This window comes from Vulpes vulpes, chromosome 1 (assembly GCF_048418805.1).
Source record: "Vulpes vulpes isolate BD-2025 chromosome 1, VulVul3, whole genome shotgun sequence".
Classification (NCBI taxonomy): Eukaryota; Metazoa; Chordata; class Mammalia; order Carnivora; family Canidae; genus Vulpes; species Vulpes vulpes.
In genome coordinates this window covers 96,765,063-96,784,718 of record NC_132780.1, presented here as the reverse complement: position 1 = coordinate 96,784,718, position 19,656 = coordinate 96,765,063, and the positions used below count along the sequence as shown (strand labels likewise).

Here is a 19,656-nt window from a genome sequence, read left to right as displayed (position 1 = left end):
GATGGAACTGGAGGGTATGATGCTGAGTGAAGTAAGTCAATCGGAGAAGGACAAACAGTGTATGTTCTCATTCATTTGGGGAATATAAATAATAATGAAAGGGAATAGAGGGGAAGGGAGAAGAAATGGGTAGGAAATATCAGAAAGGGAGACAGAGCATAGAGACTCCTAACTCTGGGAAACGAAGTAGGGGTGGTGGAAGGGGAGGAGGGCGGGGGGTGGGGGTGACTGGGTGATGGGCACTGAGGGGGGCGCTTGATGGGATAAGCACTGGGTGTTATCCTGTATGTTGGCAAATTGAACACCAATAATAATAATAATAAAACACTTTCTGATGCTTAGCACCATGAATGTGGGCAGCATATGCTCCTGTACAAGACACATCGCAGAGCTCACAACGTAGGTGATTTTGAGTCCCACGATAGAATTGTTGCTGCTGCCGGTATTTTGTGAAGCTTTCAATGTGGCTTCTTTTTTTTTTTTTTTTTTTTTAATGTTTTTGTCCTTCTAAATGTTCTTTATAAGTCTGTGGTCCAGCACAGCTAATCTTACAAACATCACGATAGTCTATCTGGGCTGGTTTGGGAGGCTGTTTTGGTTTCAGTTGTTTATTTTGGAATGGTGCTTTTTTAGTAAAGATGGTCCCTGTCCAGGCAGCTGTTGCGCGCTGCCGCCACCGCTGCTGCCTGCTTCTGTTGCTGCTGCTGCTGTTGGTAGGAGAAGGATGCAGCTGATACTGCTGCTTCATAACCTGAATAAGATGTACCAGAATAAGTAACTGCCGTGGTACTATAAGTAGCACTCTGGGTATAGTGGATGGCACCACAGTAGCTGCTGCTGCTACTGACTGTATGGTGGAAGGTACGGGATAAATGGAGAAAGCAGTGGTAGCTGGACTTGGTGTGGCCGGTTTTATGGCTGTCACTTGTTGAGTTTGCTGGGCTTGTGTATACTGAGTTGCACCTGGGCTATAACCTGCTTAGTAGGTTTCAGCAGCAGAAGGCTGAGGCTGGGCAGGCAGCTGCTTACTATCATATGCTACAGCAGGAGCAGTGGATCTTACATATGAGTTCGAGTCCTGGTAGTTCTGTGTAGTAGCTGGGGGTGGTGGTGGTGGTGCTTCCTGTTGTCTCTGGATAGAGCCGCAGTCACTTGCTGTATGTCCAGTGGGGCAGCCTCCACAAGCAGCAGCTATTGCGGCAGCTGCAACAGCTACTGGGGCCGGCCTGGCAACCGCAACTGTGGTGCCTGCTGCTGCGTAGGCCGCAGTAACGGTGTGAGCAGCTCCTGGAGCCTGACGGACAGTGTAGCTAGCAGCTGTCGTCGGGTGAGAGGAGGCTGCACCAGAAGCCGGGAGCTGGCTGTACCGGGCGCCCCGCCCCCCGCCCCCCGCCCTGGGTCAATCCCAAGTAGTGGCCGGTCGCCGTCCTGGCATCTGTCCTGGCATCTGCCCCCAGCGGCCGGGCACAAGGTGAAAGAAACGGCGGGGACCGTGGGCTCGGGCTGCTGCTGCTGGACTCTGAACTCAGGGTCTTCATTTCTCTCTCTCTCTTTTTTTGATAATAAATTTATTTTTATTGGTGTTCAATTTGCCAACATACAGAATAACACCCAGTGCTCATCCCGTCAAGTGCCCCCCTCAGTGCCCGTCACCCATTCACCCCCACCCCCGCCCGCCCTCCTCCCCTCCCCTCACCCCTAGTTCGTTTCCCAGAGTTAGGAGTCTTCATGTTCTGTCTCCCTTTCTGACATTTCCCACACATTTCTTCTCCCTTCCCTTCTATTCCCTTTCACTATTATTTATATTCCCCAAATGAATGAGAACATACACTGTCCTTCCCCGATTGACTTACTTCACTCAGCATCATACCCTCCAGTTCCATCCACGTGGAAGCAAATGGTGGGTATTTGTCGTTTCTAATGACTGAGGAATATCCCATTGTATACATAGACCACATCTTCTTTATCCATCATCTTTCGATGGACACCGAGGCTCCTTCCACAGTTTGGCTATTGTGGACATTGCTGCTAGAAACATCGGGGTGCAGGTGTCCCGGGGTTTCATTGCATCTGAATCTTTGGGGTAAATCCCCAACAGTGCAATTGCTGGGTCGTAGGGCAGGTCTATTTTTAACTCTTTGAGGAACCTCCACACGGTTTTCCAGAGTGGCTGCACCAGTTCACATTCCCACCAACAGTGCAAGAGGGTTCCCTTTTAGGAACTTCATTTCTATGAAGAAGCAAGAGATGAGATCTTATAATTAAAAAAATAAATAAATAACCTACATATTCATAAACAGGTAACAGTATAAATAAATTGTAACATGTACATACAGTAGCCTACTACTAAAATGAAATTACAATGAACTATGACTACATGGATCATTGCAAATAAGTGTCAAAAAGCAATGTTAGATGAATGAAGAAAATTTCAAGATGATACTCCAGTATTCCATTTAAAGGAAATTTTGAGAATATAAAAGATTAAAATTATTTATTTAACAATAATTAAATTAATGTTAATTAATATATGCATTAATTATTAATTGATACATGTATAAATAATAAAATATGTAACCCCTATATGATATAGTCATGTTACTGGTTAACTTCAGTGAGGAAGAGAAAGAAAAGGGGTCAAGGAGAGGCATATCAGAGTTCCTATGATACATATAGAATGGTATTCTTTAGTAAAATAAAAAAGTTAAAATGTTAGGATTTGTCAAATCTAGGTTATTAGTATATGGGGCCTTGGGGTATGCTGGAAATAATGTAATATATAATGAATAAAAGGAGATTTTGACATCTTATCTATAAGCTATAGAAACCAGAGGAAATTCAAGACTACAGAATGTAGGTGTGTGCGTGGGTACACACATGAGTGTGTGTGTATACACGCATGTCTGTGCATATGTGTTTGCATGTGTATTTGTTTATGTTGAAAGAGACTGAGGGTGTTTTTATAAGTTGTGTAGAAGGTTCCAGCACAGTGTCATACATTTGAATGAGCATCTGAATAAATAAATGAAAGATGGCCTTAACTTTCTCTGTCAATTGTAGAGAGAAAAAAAGCTTGGGTGCTTGACATGTGAAATTTAAGAATCAGTTCTGTGGTCACCTCATACCTGCCAAAAGGACTAAAATAAAAAACATAAGAAACAACTGTTGGCAAGGATATGGAGAAAAAGGAACTCTCGTGCACTGTCACTGGGAATGCAAGCTAGAGCAGCCACTGTGGGAAACAGGATGGGGTTCCTCAAAAAATTGAAAATAAAACTACCCTTTGATTCAGCAATCACACTACTGGGTATTTACCCAAAAAATATAACAACACTAATTCGGAGGGATGCATGCACCCCTATGTTTACTGCAGCATTATTTACAACAACCAAACTATGGAAGCAGCCCAAGTGTCCATCAGTAGATGAATGGATAAAGAAGATGTGATATATATATGTATGAATTCATATATTCATATATATATATGAATATTATTCAGCCATAAAAAATGAAATCTTTCCATTTGCAACAACATGGATAGAGCAAGAGAATATAATGCTAAGCAAAATAAGTCAATCAGAGAAAGACAAATACCATATGATCTCACTCATATGTGGAATTTAGGAAACAAAACAAATAAGCAAAGGGGAAAAAAAAGAGACAAACCAAAAAACAGACTCGTAAGTATAGAGAGCAAACAGGGTTATAAGAGGAAAGGTGAGTGGGGGGATGGATGAAATAGGTAATGGAGATTAAAGAGTACACTTATCATAATGAAAAAAAAAAGAATCAGTTTTGTGAGGTATGTAAGAGGAAGCTGACTAGAGGTGAACAAATACATGCATATTCTATACATCAATGCGTGCATGCATGCATACATAAAATGATTAGGTGATCCTGAGTTCTAAAAGGTGAGTTCACCAGATGGTTGAATTCAAAATACATGAAATATTATAGTTGTGTGTGTGTGTGTCTAGATATTAATCTGTTTACCTAACTGCCTATGTCTGTTAACATATAAGCACACTTACATTTTTGCTTCGTTTCAATGCCCATTGTAAGATTATGGAGGCCAAGACATATGATAGGGTGGTGAAATAGTCAGAAGATGTGTTCATGTCTTCCTTTTGTTACCGCAAATAAATCACTTAGCCTTTTTAAGCCTCAATACTTTCCTAACTGATTGTTTGGGGGATTTGATAAGATGATATATGATATAGGGCTTTGGAAAAATACATCCTTAAATAGTCTGATTATGATTTATTGAAGAAAAAAATGAATCTGCCTGGAAAAGAAAAAGTTAAAATTAATAAATGGCAGATGAAACCAGGGCTAAATCAGGTGCAGGGTGCACGTTACCCTCTAAAAATTATTTTCATTATTTTAGGTATTATGTGGCCTTTTGTGTGCAAATTTCCATTTTCGTTGTTTTTACTTTTCTAATACCAGTTAAATGGTGCTTTCTGCTTGATTGGAAAATTGATCATTTATTATGCTAGATGTGTGGGAGTGGTTGGGGATGTTCTCAGTATGATTAAGAGCATTCCCTGATGGACAATACTGTTATGTGGTTAGATACACAGACTCTAGAATTAATCCCAAGTTATTTTAACCTCCATGTAAAAATAGGGATAGAGATGCTATTTACCTTATTACAGGATTGTTATAAGAAGTAAACGATTTGAGATTTATAAAGCACCTAGAGCGGCTGGCACATACTAAGTGCTATAAATATATTAGGTTAATAAGTAAGTTCTGCACCTCTGAAGCATCAGCTTTTACCAACTGCTGCAGACCTCTACACCAAATGCTGGGTTTTGCTCTGTTGTCTTAACAAAGCTGCACTTTGCAACAAATGCCTTCTCAGAAGGCCCCTGGATTCTCCATTGTTCTGAGATAATAATCTAACTCTGCTGCCGTCTCATTTTACAAATGGGGGCAACAGAATGACAATCATTTACATTATCTTAGCAAAGTATAAGACCCCAGTGGAGGGGCCTCGTGGCAAAGCAGCAAAACTGCTTCCTCTCTCTTCTGGCATTATAATAAGGACCCATTGATTTGCTCTGCTAAGGATGTTATGGCACTTTCAAGGACTGTTAGGGAAAATGTTGGTTGGAGGATCCTCAAAAAAACCTCAAAAATAGAACAGCTATATGATCCAAGCAATTGCACTTCTGGGAATATAGGCAAAGGTTACAAAAACACTAACTTAAAAAGTTCATCTTCACTTCCATGTTCATAGAAGCGTTATTTTCAATAGCCCAAACAAAGAAACAACCTAGATTTCCTTCAGTGAATGAGTGAATGAATGGATAAAGGAGTTTTTGTATATATACATATATACACACATATGCATATACATTTATATTTACTTTTTGTGTTTTTTATATATATACATGTATATATGTGTGTATACACATTCAACCACAAAAATGAGAAATTCCTACCACGTTCAATGACATGGAAGGACCCTGAAGGCACTATGCTTAGGGAAATTAAAATTAGAGAAGACAAATACTGTATGATCTCATTCATATGTGGAACCTAAAACAAACAAAAACACAGGGCAAAAAATTACCCACCCCAAACTCATAGGAAAAAAGATTAGAGGGGATCCCTGGGTGGCTCAGCGGTTTGGCGCCTGCCTTTGGCCCAGGGCGCGATCCTGGAGTCCCAGGATCGAGTCCCACGTCGGGCTCCCAGCATAGAGCCTGCTTGTCCCTCTGCCTGTGTCTCTGCCTCAATCTCTCTCTCTCTCTCTCTCTCTCTCTCTCTGTCTATCATAAATAAATAAATACATCTTAAAAAAAAAAAAGAAATAAAAAAGATTAGATTTGTAGTTGCCAGAGGCAAGTAGTAGGGGAAGGCAGACTTGAAGGAAGATTCTCAAAATTACAAACTTCCAGTTACAAGGTAAGTATTTGTGATGCCATGCACATGATGACTATAGCTAACATTGCTGTATGATATAGAGGAGAGTTAATAGGAGACTAAATGTGAATTCTTATTATAAGGGGAAATTTTTTCCATCAACTTTATCTATATGAGAATGGTTGTTAGCTGAATTTATTGTGGTTATCATTCACAATATATGCAAATCAAACCATTATGCTGTATGCCTTAAATTTACTCAGTGATGTCATACATAATTCTTGTTGAATTGAGTAATTTCTCAATAAAACTGAAAAAGACAAAACAAATCCAAGAAAGAGCTTGGAAGAATCTGCAAAAAGTATTAATGGTTATTATCTCTGAATAGTAGTATTTTGAGTGGTTTTAATTTACCCATTTTCTTTTCTTTTTCTTCAAAGACTTTTACCCATTTATTTATTCATGAGAGACACACACAGAGAGAGAGAGGCAGAGACAGAGGCAGAGGGAGAAGCAAGCTCCAGGCAGGGAACCTGATGTGGGACCCAATCCCGGGACTCTGGGACCACGCCTTAAGCTGAAGGCAGACGCCCAACCACCAAGCCACCCAGGCGTCCCCTCACTTTCTTTTCAATTGTATTTTTTACATTTTTTTCAATGATTGTGAATAGAATGCATAAAAACAAAAAAGAGGAAAAAAATTTTAATGAGGCATTTCATCAGTTTGGCTGTTTTTTGTCATCAGGCTATTTGGAACAAAACTTTCCATGCTTTCCAAAAGGTCTCTCGGGAAGGGGAAACTTCATGCCACCGTCCTAGGTAGGGTCTGTGGCTGGCTCTAAGAAGTAAGCTGACAGAAGACAGATTAGCAGGAGCAAAGCATACAAATTTTATTTAATATTTAATGTGTGCGTGTGAGTCTTCAAATGAAACTGGTGACCAAAAGAAGCCATTAGGTCCCAAAGCTTATGTATTTTTTTTAAAGCAACTAATGATAAATTGTGGGTATGTGGGCAGCCCCGGTGGCACAGCGGTTTGGCGCCGCCTGCAGCCTGGGGTGTGATCCTGGAGACCCAGGATCGAGTCCCACATCGGGTTCCCTGCTTGGAGCCTGCTTCTCTCTCTGCCTGTGTCTCTGCCTCTCTCTGTGTGTCTATGAATAAATAAATAAAATCTTTTAAAAAATTGTGGGTATGTAGTTTAAGACAGAGAAGTTTGGGCTACGGGCAGCAAATCGTGAGGCAGTGATGAGAAAATATATGGGAGAAACTAATGGAAGATAATAGTTATTTTAGTAGGTTTGCTTGTGTGTTCATCTCTGGTGGTAAGAACATTCTTTTCCCAGTGCAAGAAGGACATCTTTTCCAAGACAAATCTTATGACATACTTTTAGTAGAAAGCGGGACCCCTTCCTGCATCTGTTATTTGCCAAGTGCTTTCAGCTCAAAATAATCAATATGCTAAGGCAGCCTATCTCAGGGTGGTATGTCTGACCCCCTCAGGGCCATTGCTGGTCTGAGGAATGTTGTGTTTTTCTCCTGATTCTGCTGGCTAGGGCCACATGCCTGTGGGTTAAGTGACTGACAGTGTAAACATGGGTGCTGAGAAGTGGTACAATGGATGTTGATTTCTTTGCACCTTACCACATGATTCTCAAAGGGAAAGAGAATCTCTATTGCACAAGGTCAAAAGTACTTTACTATCTAAGGTCTTTGGAGGGAAAAAAGAGAGAACAATCCTTATCTTGACCTAGTAATCGATGGTGAGCCCTATAAACCACAATGGGTCCCTTTTGTGGAACTAATTATCTTGGTTGAAAGAATATCTTTGAACTACTCCCAACAGACAAGTCTCAGTGATGAGAAGTGATGTTTGAAGCTTTTGGCCAACAGCTCCTAAGGGTGCTGCCAACAGTTCTCCTAAGGCCATTGCCAAGCTTTTCTGGCAGATTTCCAAAGCCCAGAAGTCTGAAAAAGAAAAAATAAAAAAAGAACAATAAAGCATTAGAGTCTCCCCTCTGTGCTTGTGGCAGGTCTTGATGTCTCTAGGCTAAGGCTGGCCATGGCTGGGGGTGAAGCAGCCGGAATAACTGACTTCACACCTAATGTTCACTGTTATTTCTGTCAGGGGCTCCTTTCTGTTTCTAGTGGCCAGAGATTTCAGGTCCCACTAACTTATTTCCTACCTGCGATTATCCTTCTTATTAGAACACTTCAGATTAAATTTAGGGACTTACGGACCAATCCTAGGTGGAAGGAACTTGGCAAGGAGACATATTTTAGTGCAATAATGAAGAAGCAGGGCTCTGGGTCAGAGTCACTACTTAACGGCCATTTGTTAGGCAGAATTTACAAGCTTCAGCCTCTGCCTTTGTAAAGTGGGAACAAAAATAGTACCCACTTCAAGAGGTTACTATGAAAATTAAATTCAGTTGTGTTCCTTGTCAACCTAAAACTGTCAGGAGGCAATAATTAAGCAAAAATTTGAGAGCCCCGGTGACCCAGCGGTTTGGCGCCACCTTCGGCTCAGGGTGTGGTCCTGGAGACCCAGAATCGAGTCCCACTCAGGCTCCCTGCATGGAGCCTGCTTCTCTCCCTCTCCCTCTGCCTGTGTCTGCCTTCTGCCTCTCTCTCTGTCTGTCATGAATAAATAAATAAAAACTTTAAAAAAAGTATTCATTTGGGATCAACACATTTATAATCCAAGGTAATAGTTTCCCATTAGGGAGCAAAGGCAGGTTTTTTTTTTTAAATATAGGTTTTATTTATTCATGAGAGACAGAGACAGAGACAGAGAGAGAGAGAGGCACAGACACAGGCAGAGGGAGAAGCAGGCTCCATGTAGGGAGCCCAAGGCGGGACTTGATCCCGGGTGTCCAGGATCACGCCCTGGGCCGAAGGCAGCGCTAAACCGCTAGCCATCCAGGGATCCCAAGGAAGGGGTTTTTAAAGACCAAAAGGGAATACTTGAATATGATGTTTACAAAGAATTTTAATCAGTATAGGCAATAGAAAGCTAATGTGGGCTAGACATAATTGGTTGCTAAGGCTATCACTGAGCAGAAGTCCCCAACTGTAAGCAAGTTGCAAGTGTTCAGAGCAGAATCCTTGGAGCATTTATTTGCTGTTTGGCCCAGTTCAAAAGTTCATGGTTCCATCTGGTGAAGACATGCATACAGCCCCCTATTTCATGGCCTCCCGGTTCCATTGTAAAATTCCTTGACCTAAGTGACTCTATTTTATTTCGCTTTTCACACTTTCACACTTTTTTTTTTACTTTCACACTTTCAATGCACGTAATAAGTATTTAATAAAAGTAACATAAGCACAGAACAGTTTCGGGGAGCTAAACATTGGCCTGATTCTGGTGTGAGAGGTGGTGAGGAAGGACAGAAAAGGAGTTCATGAATAGAATCGGCCACATTGGGGATGTGATCTCCACCCGCGTGGAGTCATCTAGGCAGCTACTTCTTCATTTAAAGCATCTCTTTATGTTCCTAAACCCCAAAACATAGTACTTAAAGTAGCACTACCCTTTAGTGAAGGTGACATTTTGAATGTTTGTTTTATTGAATACAGTTCAAAGTTATGCTTATAGATGTATGCTCATTAACCATAGTCTTTTTTTTTTTTTAAAGAAGTCAAGGTCTTAATTTTTTTTAAAGGATTTTACTTATTTATTAATGAGACACACACACACACACACACAGAGGCAGAGGGAGAAGAAGGCTCCATGCAGGGAGCCAGAGGTGGGACTTGATCCCGGGTCTCCAGGATCACATCCTGGACTAAAGGCGGCGTTAAACCACTGAGCCACCGGGGCTGCCCTCGTTAACCATAGTCTTGTCAGCAATGCAGAAATCTGCTAGGGACATTACCAGGGAAAAAGAATGCTTCTTCTTATGCTATCAATTTTCTTGTAAACAGAGCATCAGAAGGCTCAGAATACTTAGGTTATTTGAGAATAGTAGGGAAAAGTGAACTCTAGAATACTAAAAATAAAGAAAAACCATTGCATCTACATAACGTGATCACTGCAGCTGCAGTAGCTCATTGAAAGTCAATTTCAAAATGTGATAGCTTTCAAAGACCCTTTTCATATATTTTCTGAAGTCTCCCTGAAAGGATTCCTTTCTTTGTGAACATAACTGGTAATGAGGGCCTCTCTGAGCCAAAATGTGCTTGAAGGTAAGTATGGTTCTTGAAGGAATAGAAGCCTGATTCAGAGATGTTTGTTGAAGCGGAGAAGTCCAACAGACTCTCCCAACCCAGGCAAACCAATTTCTCTCGTTTTCAAAAGTGGATACCACGTTCTAGAGGCCCAATGTCCCATTTGGGAAATCAGCAATAGCTATGTCTGCACTGGTCTGAGCCCTTTGTCAACACGTTGATGTATGGGATTGGGCTGCTGTGGCATTTCAGGCCATGCTCTCTGTGTCCTTTCAGACTGCAGTCACTCATGATCCCTGGAGTGGTTTCTTTGCTTCTATCTCTGAGGTAAACATTTGCCCCTAAGGTCAAATACTTTTTTTCCTTTCTGAATCTTATCTGCTGTTAACCTCTTGAAACTTTCACAATGGAATCAGTTAATACAAAAGCAGTCATTTAGCCCCTGGGAAGATGAGACAGGCCAGATGGAAGGGAAGGGATCCCTTCCCGTGCTCCCTGTGTGCTTGTGAAGAGACATTAGGTGCTGTGTCCATCAGGAATCAGGTACTTTAAAGCTAAAATTGAGAGAAAGTTAGTAGACAGGGTAATGTAGTGGAAGGGTGCAGGCTTTATACACGGAACACCCAGGGTGACAGGTTTTCTAGGTGTGGTTATCAGAGATCTCATCACCATATTTTTATATGAGATAGTTAACAAAACATATAATGCCATATTTTTTCAAACAATGGTCTCTAAGTCATGCAGATAGCTTGTTGAGTGCTCAAAAATATGTGCTCATTTTGGCAGCCTAGGCAGTAGTCAGAACACTAAAGCTCATCAACAGCATGAGTTCTTCAGGTTTCATTGTGAGAACTTGAGCAGGTCAGTTAGTTACTGGAAGGTATTGCTACAGGATTTGTGTTCCTAAGTGCCCAGGTTCTTGGTCACTCCACTTCAAAGAATGAAGAGGTAGACCAGACCAAGAGTGGTGAGCAGCAAAGCAAGGTTTACTGAGCGAGAATATAGAACTTCCAGAGAGAAGGGGGAGCCTGAGAGGGTTGCTCCTGGAGTTTCTAAGTTTAGCGATTTTTAAGAGCTCTTTTGCAGAACTATCTTAAGCAATCAGGGTGTGCTGAGTCCTGCCAATCAGGGCTTTGGTCCGGTATCTGTCTACCTATTAGGTTAATGTGTCTGTGCTGTTGATGTGCCTTTTTATGCTGATATCTGGGGGCTTTGGTCTTGCCCGTGACCTTGACAAATGCTTTGTGGCTAATTGTCTCAATTTAGGATGTTTTGCAGAAGTCTTTTCTGCAAGGGCTGCAAAGCAGAATGTGAGTGTGGTCCCGTGTAATCTGTAGAACAGGATGTCAGTGGTGTTTTTCTGTCTGTCCTGACTCCATATTTTCGTGTTGGGGATCCTGGTCCTGACTCCCTAACCGTCTAGCTAACTCCTAACAGTATTAGCAACTGAAAGATATAATGATCTAATACCAGATTTTTATAGTCATAAACACCTAAGGATAACAAAGTGGCCCCATTAATAGTATACAAAGTTAAATGACTAGAAAAGACAGGCTCATTTCCAATAGCAAATAGTGTAATGTTGGCAAATGGCCGAAAGAAAGCAGGAATAAAAATGCATTCAATTTTGCTTTTTGATTTTCTTTCATGAAGAAGAAACATCAGACGAAAAACAAACACTATTGAGAGGAGATAGAAGCATAAAATATTTGAGATATGTGAGGCCGTGCGAGAAAAGGATGCTACTCTGAACCAGTTTATCCTCACAAATTCAACTGGTGGGCTCTTAAGATTTCTGAGCCATTTCTAGTTACTTTTAAGAAGTGAACTGAAATATATTTGCTGTGCAATAAGAGATAAGTGGAACTTATAGTTACAATTCCTAAAGTAAATCACACAATTTCCTAAAGTAAATTGCACAGGCCATGGCTTGCCTTTCAAACCTGTATTAAGCAATTAAGTAAGGAACAGGTTAAGGTATAGACAGGGAGAGATAGATGACCAGGCTCATGCAGGGGTCCAGTGACCAGGCTCACAGAAATCCCAGCTGTGGAGAAATCCTGAGGCATTCAAAACCAGAGATAAGGGAACATAACAAGATTAACGAGACTACCTCATTTGCCATTAATGTCAGAGACCAGATATCTCTGTTATAGTTACAGCTGGACCACTAAAAATTACTAAACATCAAAGAAAAAGTAAGCATGGCACTATCAGTGATAGAGACGTCAAGAAGATTTAAGTTCCCTGGTTGGTTCTCAATAAGACTGGTACTAACAGCCCACAGTGGCAACCCTTTAGTAACCCCTCTACTCCAGAGGGCTTTTTCTTTTCTTTCTGTTCTCACTTTCACTTAATAAACTTTCACTTCACTCTTTTGCATCTGCGAGATGCATTCTTTGACTTCATGAGACCAGAATCCCACAACCCTGTACCACAAGGGAGTAACAGGAGCCAATCAACTCATGAACTACAGATTCATGCATTTATTTAAAAGTCACTGAGGGCCTATCATGTGCCAGGCATCCAGTATATGTCTTCTGAATGAAAAAACTCCCACCCTTATGGAAAATAACATCATGTATTTTTTGTTTGTTCCTTTGTTTATTTTTGGTAATCAGTAAATAAAGGCAATGCCAGAGTCAGAGCACACCTGGATCTCCAGAAAGCATCTGACAAAGCCTATCACGGGTACTCACAGCCAATGGCATGGCAGGCCCCTGAGCAACAGATGGTGAAAAATGTAGGAGACTCAACTTGTTATAGATCAATAGACCATTGAGGGAACCCCAAAGGTGACGTTGGTCTGATCTGAGAGAGAAATCCTGTTCAGAGAGGATAGAAAGGTCACTCCCTTCTGTGGAGGTCACATCACCTGAAGTATGAGTTCAGTTCCATGCACAACTGAAATAAAAGGAATCTTGTTAAAACAAGGACAATACAAGTATGAGGAGGAGGAGCACAGACTCTGTCGTATAAGGAAAAGCTAAAAGAAAAAACCCCACATGTGTTCATCCTGAGAGAAAAGAAGATTCAGGGGATATGTAATAGCTACCTCCATTCTAGAAAGGGTGTTACAAGGTGGGTGAAATCTAGGAAAAGGCTGAATATCTATAAACTATCTTTGAGGCAGACTCTCCTCTGGGGCTTTATCTCATTTTGTTAGGAGTTAGCTAGACAGTTAGGGAGTCAGGACCAGGATCCCCAACACGAAAATATGGAGTCAGGACAGACAGAAAAACACCACTGACATCCTGTTCTACAGATTACACGGGACCACACTCACATTCTGCTTTGCAGCCCTTGCAGAAAAGACTTCTGCAAAACATCCTAAATTGAGACAATTAGCCACAAAGCATTTGTCAAGGTCACGGGCAAGACCAAAGCCCCCAGATATCAGCATAAAAAGGCACATCAACAGCACAGACACATTAACCTAATAGGTAGACAGATACCGGACCAAAGCCCTGATTGGCAGGACTCAGCACACCCTGATTGCTTAAGATAGTTCTGCAAAAGAGCTCTTAAAAATCGCTAAACTTAGAAACTCCAGGAGCAACCCTCTCAGGCTCCCCCTTCTCTCTGGAAGTTCTATATTCTCGCTCAATAAACCTTGCTTTGCTGCTCACCACTCTTGGTCTGGTCTACCTCTTCATTCTTTGAAGTGGAGTGACCAAGAACCTGGGCACTTAGGAACACAAATCCTGTAGCAATACCTTCCAGTAACTAACTGACCTGCTCAAGTTCTCACAATGAAACCTGAAGAACTCATGCTGTTGATGAGCTTTAGTGTTCTGACTACTGCCTAGGCTGCCAAAATGAGCACATATTTTTGAGCACTCAACAAGCTATCTGCATGACTTAGAGACCATTGTTTGAAAAAATATGGCATTATATGTTTTGTTAACTATCTCATATAAAAATATGGTGATGAGATCTCTGATAACCACACCTAGAAAACCTGTCACCCTGGGTGTTTCGTGTGTAATTCTCACAATGATCTTTCTTTCTTTCTTTCTTTCTTTCTTTCTTTCTTTCTTTCTTTCTTTCTTTCTTCCTTCCTTCCTTCCTTCCTTCCTTCCTTCCTTCCTTCCTTCCTTCCTTCCTTTCTTTCTTTCTTTCTTTTTCTTTCTTTCTTTCTTTCTTTCTTTCTTTCTTTCTTTCTTTCTTTCTTTCTTTCTTTCTTTCTTCTTTCTCCTTCCTTCCTTCCTTCCTTCCTTCCTTCCTTCCGTTCTTTTTTTTTCTCCCTTTCTTTTGATGAGGATAGTGATAATCTCTGTTCTACATCCTGGAATTACAGAGGAGCTCAAGCTTTGGAGTTCAGTAAGTTTGAATTCCAGTTCTTCCATTTATTAGCCATATGACCTTAAGGAGTTAACAACCACCTCTCTCTACAGCCTGCTTTCTCAACTGTGAAGTGGGTACATTAACAGTATCTTGCAGAGTTGTGATGAGAATCAAATTAGTTTATATGTGCACAGTGAGCATGATTAGAGGATCCTGTAACATCACAACATGAGGACCCTTTGTGACTTCATGCAGATCAGGTAATTGTCAATAAGTGACTTGGCCAAGATCATGTAGGAAAGTCAGAACACTGGATAGAGTTTCCAGAGGTATCCAAATGTTCCCAGACCCCCAGCAAGCAGGAGTGAACCAGCAGCTGCCCTGAGGGCTTGGATGGAGGGTGGCAAAGGGGGAAGGTAGAAGGCAGGGGTGGCAAGAAGCAGCATGTCCATGTACTGCACGCTGACAACAATGATACTATGGTTTACACTTTTTTACAGTTGGAGGAACTAAAGCTTCAGTGTATGTAGTAATTCACCCAAGCTCACCCAACTAGAACATGCAAAGTTGTATTTGGACCCAGGTTTGCCTACTCAAAGTCTGCACTCTTCCACTACATTTCCCTGCTTACTAACTTCCATTCATCTATTTGAAAAATATCTATTAAGTACCAGGCACTGTTCTAAATGTTTAGAATACATGAATGAAAAAAGACAAAGCTTCTTGGCTTCATGAGTTTTAGATTTTAGGGGGAAAGACAAAGAAACAATGTAATTTTATAAAAAATTATATACTTGTTAATAGATGCTAAGTACTGGGGGAAAAGAAAAGAGGAGCAGAATCAGAGGAGTCAGGAATGCTGGGAGTGGAGGCCAGGACAGGTTGCCATGTTAAATAGAAGATGAGCTTCATTAGAAAGATGTCATTTGAATAATACTTGAAGGAGGTGAGGGAAGGAGGGAGACATGCAGGTCTCTGAGGAGAGGCATTCCAGGCAGGAGGAACAGGGAAAGCAAAGACTCCCAGAAAAGGGATGTTCCTGGCCAGTTCAGGAATAAGCAAGAGGCCAGGATGTTAGAGCAAAGAGAGTGAGGAGCAAAGGAGCAAGAGGTGAAGTCGTAGTAAAAAAATGTGCTCCTGTAAGACTGTGAATTTAATGTATGAGTAGTGTGGACTGGAACATTTTGAGCAGAGGAGTGACTTAGACTTTATCAAGGTCACTATATCACCTACATTGAGAATTGACTGCCAACAGAGACAATGTAGAAGATAGGCCATTTGGGGGTAAAAATCCAGGCAAGATTTGATATCACTTGAATTCTGCTATCCAGACCTGGGTGGGATCAGTGGCAGGAGGGAGAAGTGGTCAGGTTTCACATGTATTTTGAAGGTAGAGTCACAGATTTGCTGAAAGATTAGATAAAAGAAGGAGAAGGAAAAGTCAAGATGGCACCAAGGTTTTGTCTGAGGCAACTGAAAGGATAAAGATGTCTTCAAACAGAAAGTCTGGGGACAAGATATGGGGCTTACTTTTGCCTTATTGAGGTTTATATGCTGGGTAGATCTCTAAATGCAGTTGTTGGGCAACCAGTCGGATACTTCCTAAACAATTGCTATGTATGCATGTAGTTTATTAATGAAATGATTTATCATATAAGTGGCTTGAGTTATTGGTAAGTCCTAAATATCTTGCCTTCATCTTTATTTGCTTATAATTATATTCCTTGGTGGGATTAGTTGAGAGGGCTAGGTTCACCTTCATTGGTGCTCATTTCTTCATTGCATATCCATTGCCCAGCAAACGTTTCTGTCAGGTGGTAGGTGCTCAAGGCACGTGCCAACTACTCAAGATATATTTATTAAATAAATTGATATTTGTTAGAACAATGGATATTTTTAAGTTTACAAGAGGAGTGTTGATTTGAAAATAGAGATAAGAAAAAAAACTTTGGAATTTTTCAAATGTTATTACCATGCTGTTTTACCACAAGTATCCACCCACTTTAATTCAGGATTATACAATGATATTATCAGAAATTATATTCTTAACTATGACATTTCAGAAAAGTTGAGGCATCATGACATGTGACTGTTAATGTAGCTTGTAAAATAATATATGTATATTAAACATATATACATATGTAAATTTAAAATATATATTTATATGTATAAAATTGTGCTCTTCAAGTGAGAAGGCATGTCTGAAATGATGATGTGCCCCAAGGAAGAACATTAATAAGACTTATAATAATTGCAAAAATAGTAAATCAGAACTTTTCTAGAATGCTACAAACTTGTAAAGAGAAACTCATTTTATGTAAATGTTTTGGATTTAAGTTGATGGCAATGATATGAGAGGAAGGAAACGGTGGGAGGGTAGTGGGTAGAAGATCTTGATGCAAAAACCATGGGGAGGTTGGATTTTGAGGAACTTGTGACTCTGTGTACTCCCATATGACCCACCTCAAGAAAAGTAAACCATGTGTCCTTGGATTCATCGGTATCCCCAGTGGGGAGCTTTTCTTGAGTCTTAGTGTCACTACTCCCTTGTCTGATGTGGTTAAAAAAAAGAATGGTCAAGATTCTTCATGTATATCTTAGTTAGTTAATTTCTTGAAGATATCTCTGAATTTTTTAACTCCTGGATAAGGAAAAGACAATAACTCACAAAGTAATAGTGCTGCAAAAACTCCAGCATAACTGATGGTGTTCAGTTAGTTTATTTCTTTTTTTTTTTTAAGATTGTATTTATTTATTCATGAAAGACACAGAGAGAGAGGCAGAGACACAGGCAGAGGGAGAAGTAGGCTCCAGGCAGGGAGCTGGATGGGGACTTGATCCCAGGACTCCGGGATTACGCCCTGAGGCAAAGGCAGACCTCAACCACTGAGCCACCGAGGTGTCCCCAGTTAGTTTATTTCCATGATTTTTCCCTGAACACATAATTCTGACTTCCTCAGTTGAAACTGGACTCAGATACGGAAAAAGTGAGATAATGTGTCTATAGCTATTTTTACAGTGTTTTCAGGCCAATTGAGGGCCTGTAAGATTTTCTTGGCTTTCCTAATCTCTACCAGATCCTAAAAGGAGTGTATCCCTCATCCATCAAGGAATAAACTGAATTAAACATTACAGACTGATCTAATGATAACAGTCTGCTTATTGCTTCTTAAGATTTCAATATATTTTTGCCAGTTATTCATACCTCCCTTTGCAGAGTAAATGAAAATATGTCCCTTTGGCAGCTATACATAGAAACACTGTGCAGATTTTCTTAAACTCTCTAAGCATCAACTTTTTAAATCTAAAAAATGGTACAATAACAATACATCAGAAATTTTTTTATGGGTTAATGCATGTAAAGAGTTAATATGTGCTTATGATAGCATCCAGTACAGAATAAGTATTCTAAATAATTGTTTTTAATACAGAAAACTTGGGTGAAACATCACTGTGGTTTTAAAAAGAGTGGGGTTAGAAACCAGAGTCAGTTCATCTTTGTTCACTGCTGAATGCTTCCTACCCATGGATTCAATCTTGGGCTTTTTTAAAAAAGACCTCTCAGTAAAAAATGACAATGGCATCTGAGTACTATGAAATATACAATATTGTTAAAAATAGTTCAAAAGATAGCAAGTCTTAACTATCAAAATATTACTAATTTGTTGAAAAGCATTCATTTGTTCAGCGGTGGGAAGAATGATGAGCTAATATAAGTAGTGGGGACACTGCAACAGGCACATGCCAGGCTGGCCCCTTGAGAATTCATAACCGCCTCTCCCACCCTCCTCAGGTCATTATCTTATCTCCATATTCTTAGTGTCACGGTTCAGAAATGCCCATATCCCTGATCGTGAATCCTCCTGCATACTTCCTCTGCTCTTGAATTAATTGGCAGAAAAGTCAACAGAAAAAAAAAAATCTCTGCAGATTTATAGCTTCCTAGGAACTGAGGACAAACACAAGTCCAGATAAAAACCTATCCATGTAACTGCCCTCAAGGGAACCAAGAAATACATGAGGATCCTGCCTTAAATTGGCAGAGGCTCCAAACAGAGGGCAGAGCATCTACATATGCACAGTAAATCCACTGGCTGCACTTGGCAATAAAAGATATGAAATCCCAGAAGTAGCTCTCTAGGGAGTGTTCCACAATGGTAGTCAGTATTTGTGGGATTTGTAGATAAGGGTTGTTTCTCACCTCCAAAATCCAACTTCCTGACCTCTTTCACTTCATTTGCTTTCATCTTTCTTCCCCAGCTCTGCTCCAGCCACCCTGGTCTCTTGGGTATGCTTCAGAAAGGCCATGTAGGCTCTGACCTCAGAGCTGTGCACCTGCCAGCTCTCATTTTCTGCAACACTCCTTCCCCAGATACCCTTTGTCACCTCATTCTTTATTACTCTTTACTTAGATGTTACCTTCTCAGTAAGGCCTTCTCTGGCCACTATGATGAAAATTATAGCCACGTCTCCCTAATATCCTCTCCCTTCCCCACTTATTCTTCTCCACAAACTTAGTACTTGCTAACACACTGTATGTTTTATTTATTTATTATCCTTGTTGTCTACATTCCACCCCCAATAAACTGAAAGTGCCAGGAAGGTGTCTTTTCCCACCATTACTATATTTCCAGTGCCAGCCATGTGGTAGGCTCCCAATATCTGTCTCACAGAGAGTTGGATGTCTATTTAAAAATGGGTATAAGGGCCTTGATGGTGGTGGCAGTGGTGGTAGTGGAGATTAAAATAGTTCATTAGGTAGCAAGGTAGGCAGATGGAGGGGCTGAGAGGATTTGATGGGCCTGGTGAGATGAAACCAATTTTTGGCCTGCTAGCTTTACATTGGAAGTAGATTTGACCACTGGTATGGACTTCTGGGCAGCCATTTTGCTGATATTTATGAAGAGAACAGTTTTCTTAAAACAGAACTCTGAGGAAAACAACCTAGAAACCCAAGGGTCACTGGGATGGAGGAAATCACAGGCCGTTAAAGAATAGATGTGACAAGCTCTAGATGGGTAGGGGAACAGAGAGGACACTGGGACACAGCAGAAACTAGGACAACCAGAATACTTTGGGAATGTAGAACATCGGTTCATACTAAGGCTGTTTGTGTTCTTAAAGCTTTTCCACAACTATTTTCTGCAATACCCTTCTCCAGATGTGCCTAGCCACTTGTTGTGGATTTTTTAATCCCCTCCTAACCAAGAGATATTCCATCTTGTTTGACCTGCCTCATTAGATACGAAATCCTGGTTTATCTTGTTCACTCGTTTCTGCTTCTTTCTTTTATCCAGATAACCAACATTATCTTGAAGGGGCAACG

At 40.7% G+C, this 19,656-nt stretch overlaps 1 pseudogene; it reads right to left on the bottom strand.

Moving 5' to 3' along the window:
- LOC112912248 (zinc finger RNA-binding protein-like) overlaps nt 1-19,656 on the bottom strand; it is a 39,801-nt pseudogene that overhangs the window by 2,184 nt on the left and 17,961 nt on the right.